At 44.8% G+C, this 6,000-nt stretch overlaps 1 protein-coding gene across 2 annotated transcripts in view; it reads left to right on the top strand.

Annotated features, from left to right (window-relative positions):
• Positions 1-4,751: 4,751 nt before the first annotated feature.
• CYFIP2 (cytoplasmic FMR1 interacting protein 2) overlaps positions 4,752-6,000 on the top strand; it is a 79,102-nt gene continuing 77,853 nt past the window's right edge. For both annotated transcript variants that reach the window (XM_060765548.2, XM_060765547.2), the window contains exon 1: positions 4,752-4,874. The gene's annotated coding sequence lies outside the window, so the exon portion shown is untranslated. The remainder of the gene's footprint in view (positions 4,875-6,000) is intronic.

Here is a 6,000-nt window from a genome sequence, read left to right as displayed (position 1 = left end):
GACAGCTATGTCCATAGCAGAGGTCTGTATGTAAATTTCCTTTGTGTAAATTTCCTTTGTCCATCTGCATCACAATATGCTGAATTTGCTGCATGTGTCTTGCAATGCTAGCAAAGCCATGTATTCACATCCAGGACCACCTATTATTGCTAATATTAACTCACTGAGCACAGCTATAACTGCATTAAGGTCTAAACTTTGATAACTCTCATAAGTACAAGCTTCAAGGTAATGACTGGATTTAGAGAGCATTTAGAGGTATCTTGACATTCTATTGAAAACAGATTATATAGTAATCACATGCCTCTCATAATTATATGGAGAAAACAGCTTCTTCAAGTTCAGAAACATGATTGGCACTAGGCACACAGCTGGGCAATTTAAAAATTACTCTGCAACAAAGTAGAGGACATCAAGAATTTTTACTCTAGTCAAATGCAATAGTGTTATGTTCAAAATACACTGGAAACAAGCTTGTTAAGGCAATTTTCTATTGCTGTCTTCATTTTGCTGTGTGGCACAGCTCCCTTTTTATTGTACTTTCATCACTGGTAGCAGCAATACTAAGAAGATGTGAGCCAATATTCTCCACCATTTCTTTCTGTCTTTACTTAGATGTTAAATATATGGCCATCATTTACTGCTTGTAATTTGAGAACCTAGGCTGCTTTGTCAGATTTTCACTTCTGTTCCTCTCAATGGTGAGAATAGTATTCTGAAATACCACTCACACTCCACTCTATGTATCTGAGAAAATAGACGTAATCTATCTTTTAGAAGATGTAACTTCTTTTATTTACTGATGTAAGATCCCTTTGCACAGTAACACTCTAGACAACTAGCAAAACTTGTAAATTATTCTCATTTTTTTTTGCTGAAATATGCTTGAAAGTTCACTGATCTTGATCATAGTAATTGAAAGATTGTAAATGACCTCTCCTGCTTAGAAATGTCATGACATTTATTCCAGTTCATAATCCAAAATGTTCAGGCTCCTACCCAATGAACATTTATGAATATATTTAGCTTTGTGTAAGGAGGATAGAATGCATACCCATTATGGCTAATAGGATTATTCATCCACATAAAGAAAAACCTGTAAATCTTTTCAAGGTTACTCTTAGATTAATTCTTTTTCCCCAGCGTACTGTAGTGTGAGATTTAAATTGCCATAAGGCTTGGTTCTGGAAGCAGTAAGAAATCAAATATAGGAATATTGGTATTTTCGTGTACTGACAAAATTCGTGTACTGAGCCCATATTGAAAATATAACATCCTAACTACAGATTGTCCTCTGTAACCAAACTTGGATGGAAATTATCTTATAAACAGAAAAATGCAGTCAATGTCTGTAGACTGCCACACAAGCAAGAAAGAAGAACCAAAAGCACTCTATATGATGTAATCTGATTTATTATTGTTACTGGACAACCTCAGATGCTTCAAGTCAACAGGCTGTATAATAACTACGAACACAAATCCTTGTAATGGTGCCTGACCGAAGCCAGGGTGGAAAGTTTCTGTGTATTATTCTGTTCTATATCAGAAGAACCACTTCATTATCACCATGTCTTCTGCTCTCTATTTCCATTCCATCTTTAAGGAAATTAGGAGATCTCATGGCCACCAAGCAACCTGCCATTTTTGAATTAAATACAACCCCCCCCCCCCCAAAAACAAAACATGAAGTCACAATCAAATGGTCTTTTCCGTAATAACATGACATGAGTGATGAGTGGGACCCAGATGTCCAAAATATATAGAATCACAGTGTTGGAAGAGACCACAAGGTCCATCTAGTCAGGCATGTAGCCGGGGGGGGGGGGGGGGCTTGAGGGGCTTCAGCCCCCCACCCTCCCGAAATTCTCATGGTGGTTCACGAAAAGGCCTTACTGGTGCATTATTTAAACTGTTATGTTTATTCATATCATGATCTGATCACCATACTCAATATATTCCATATGCATGGGGGTATTGGGGTAACGATACAAAAGGTTTGCTAGGGTAGAGCCTCTTTCACTCAGACTCAGCCCCCCCCCCCCCCCGAATCGAATTCCTGGCTACGGGCCTGCATCTAGTAGTCCAATGCTCTGCCATGCAGAAATATACAAAAGCACTGCTAAAAGATGCCTATCCAATCTCTGTTTAAAGATCCCCAAGATGCGGAATCCACCACCCCAACACCAGTTCATTCCACAATCAAATAGCTCTTAAGAGTTTCTTCCAAATGTTTAGATGCAATCCATTTTCTTGTAATTTGAACCCATTGGTTCATGTTGGTTCATGTTCTAGTGTCCAAAGGAGTAAAATATGACCTTGATGCATGTGAACAAATATGTGTCTGAAGCCATACAGCTCTCTGAAGTGAGTTGGGAAACAGAACAGAAGGCAATGCAACTATCAGAAGGTGTTGGTCAGGTCAAATCGGGATCTTAGCAATGCAAGAGCTGTACCTGCTGAGTTGAGAGCCAGTATGGTGCATTGGTTTGGGCACTGAGCTAGGATTCTAGTAGCAGACCAGTGCCCGAATCCCCCTTGATCATGGAAACTCACTGACTGACCTTGGGCAAGTTACTCTTTCTGAGCCTCAGAGGAAGGCAAAGCCAAATCCTTCTCTGAGGAAATCTTGCCAAGAAAATCCCATGATTGATTTGCCTGAGGGTTGCCATAAACTGACAATGATTTTGAGGCACACAACAACAACAACAACAACAACAACAACAACAACAACTGATTAAGCTGTAATTCCAACCTGGTTTTAAAGGAAACATCATGCAACTTACTTGTCGTATCAGATCTGGCAATTACCAGAGCATGGATACTCTCAGATTTTCTCTTATAGTATTTATTGACAGAATAACCTTTCATACTGTAGTAGATGCTTAGTTACCTTAGTTCGGGCACTGAATGTTTGCCATACTTGTTGGAAACTATCCTGAGTCCCTTCAGGGAGATAGGGAAGTCTATAAATAAAGATTATAATTATAATAATTATTTACCTGGAACTCAAGCAACCAGAATTCTCAATCAACTAGCAAAATATCTAAGAATTAATACTTTAAATCAAAATTTAAATAAAATATTTTTTGCAGAAATTTTACATTCAATTTGTCTTTGTTTGCTTTTCATTACTGTATTTCAATATGAATACCAAGTCAGTACAAAGTTTATGGTATGGTCTCATACTATTGGTCTCATACTATTGGGTATAGTATGAGACCAATTTTTAATAGCAACTCTCAAGCAATTGAAAAATACACCTACCAATCCTGATGGGTGCTGGTTCACCGAGGCCCCTTCTACACTGCTGTTTTGAACAGGATTGTAACTGGATTATGAGTCTGCACTGCCAGATAATCTAGGATAAACAGAAAGCCTATGATCAGATTCTGGGATATAGGGCTTGTCTGGAAGGGCCCTGAGTCTATAAGGAATAAGTCATATATCAGGCATCCTCAAACTGTGGCCCTCCAGCTGTTTGGGCCTTCAACTCCCAGAATTCCTGACAATTGAACAAGCTCATTAGGGCTTCTGGGAGTTGGAGGCCCAAACAGCTGGAGGGCCACAGTTGAGGATGCCTGTCATATATTTTTAAAAGAACATACATAAATGAAAGGCTTCCATGAGATATGTTGCATTCCCGTACGTTTTGTTATTACTATTGATGTAAGGGTCCGTACCTCTTACGAGAGGTTGATTTGACCTCTGGTTTGCTAGTAAAATGAATCACAGTGTTGTGAAATGATCCATGTCTGAAAAGGCTGACATATTTGGAAAACTCTGGTCTACTACTTCCAGACAGGCCAGGATCTGATCCCAGGATTTCTGCTTGAAACTGCATTATAAGAGTCCATACTGCCAGATAATCTGGGATAAAGGGAAAACCTGAGATCAGATCCTGGGATATATAGGGCCTGTCTGGAAGGGCCACAGGAGGACAAGATCTGCCCATGTGAAGCAGGAGGAGGGAGCCAGGTCATGTTTCAAAGGTGAAAGGTGCAAAGGTCCACCAACATTTCATCCATGGGTTATTAGGATATATATAACCCAGAATATCTGCTTTGAACTGGGTTATCTGAGGGCTGTTCCACACAGCTGAATAAAATCCCACATTTTCTGCTTTGAATTGGAATGCATGGCAGTGTGGACTCAGATAACCCAGGACCCTTCCACACAGCTCTATATCCCAGAATATCAAAGCATAAAATCCCACAATATCTCCTTTGAAGTGAGATATCTGAAAATACCACATTATCGGAGCGTAGACGCAATTAACCCAATTCAAAGCAGATCTTGTGGGATTTTCTGCCTTGATATTCTGGGATATAGGGCTGTGTGGAAGGGCCTAAGTCTCTGCCTTTGGTTTAAGCCGGTTCTTCTCTGGAGCTGAATGACCACCCATCTCCTATTGTCTGCCGAACAGGTGGAGCTCCCTCTGGAGCCAGGGTCAAGAGTGGAGCAGGCTGGACACGTGTCTATGCGTGTTTGTGTGAATGTGTGCAGAGCCAGCCTTCCCCTCCTCCTCCTCCTCCTGAGAGCGGGGGGGGGGGGGCGATGCATTGAGAGCCCAGCAAGCCCATAGGCTGCGGCCATTTCCTAGCTCTGTCGGTGCGAAAGGGAGAGAGAGAGGGAGGGGAGAGGCACGCACACGCGTCCATATGCCCACACAAATACACTGAGGCAGCGGCAGCAAGAAAAGGAAGCGGGGAGAGGAGGAGGAGGAGGAGGAGGAGGAGGCGGCGAGGGCTTTGGCGGCGGCTGAGGAGGAGGAGGAGGAGGAGACTGCGGCGGCGCTGGAGCATCTCTGCCTCTTCCCCGGCCGCATCCCGGCGCTTCTGAAGTCCATCCGCAGAGGGCCGGACTCAGCCTCCCAGGTAAAGAAGAGGCGCCCAGAGGGTTGGGGAGAGAGAGGGAGAGGCAGGCTGCAGAAAGAGGGGGAGGAGGAGGAGGCCAAGCAAGGCTAGGAAGCTCAGTATGGAGGGAGGGAAGGCTAGGGAAACGACGGGCCGAAAGCGCAGGTGCTGCGGATGCGCCTTCTCTGTCTAACGGAGAGAAACAGGGACACCCCGCTCTTCTCTTCCATCTCTTTCCCCCGGGTGCCGTGTGATGAGAAAAGGAAGCCGCCGGTGGGCTCGGGGAAGGCTGTCACAGCCTGGGCTGAAGGGCGAGGCTGCCATGATTGGAGCCTCCCGGCAACAGGCTTCTCCTCCTCCTCCTCCTCTTCTTCTTCCAGAGGTGCTTCATTCTGCCTTCGCTTCGGGTATTTTCCCCCCGAAGCGAGCGGGGGAGGCGGCGGAGCAGGCGCAGGTGCCGCTGTCCTTCTCCTCCTCCTCCAGCCTTTGGGCCCCAACCAAGGAAAGGCTTTTCTGAGAGATCTCCCAGAATGCTCCGAGCTACCTGGGCTCTTCCCCGCCGCCTTATTTGTGAGAGCGCACCCAGCCAGGAGCGTGTGATCATGCAGCCCTCCTGCTGGGAGAGAGAGAGAGAGAGAGAGAGGAGGGTGGAGAAGATGGGAGCGTCTCTGGTCCCTTCCACACAGCCCTAGATCCCAGAATATCAAGGCAGAAAATCCCACATTATCAGAGTGGAGACTCAGATTACCCAGTTCAAAGCAAATATTGTGGGATTTTCTGCCTTGATATTCTGGGATGCGGGGCTGTGTGGATGAGCCCTCACAGTTCAAAGCAAATACAGTGTTCCCTCACTTATCGTGGGGGTTCCATTCCAGGACCACCCACGATAAGTGAAAATCCACAAAGAGGGATGCCACATTAATTTTAATATTTATACATTATTTTATATATATTATATATTATTTTCTTATCCACCTCCCAGCCCATCCCAAGGCCTGCCTCCCTGGCCTCCGCAGACCGCAGCAGATCCTTCAGAGCCATGCAGGCAGCAGCAGGCCAGGAAGGCAGGCCTTCCTCACCGCACCCCAGGCTGCCACACTTACGGGATCTGTGGAGGCCAGGGAGGCAGGCCTTCCCCACCGCGCTT

Source organism: Anolis sagrei, chromosome 2 (genome assembly GCF_037176765.1).
Source record: "Anolis sagrei isolate rAnoSag1 chromosome 2, rAnoSag1.mat, whole genome shotgun sequence".
Taxonomy (NCBI): Eukaryota; Metazoa; Chordata; class Lepidosauria; order Squamata; family Dactyloidae; genus Anolis; species Anolis sagrei.
Note: the sequence above shows the minus strand (reverse complement) of the source record. Positions and strands in the feature narration are given on the sequence as shown.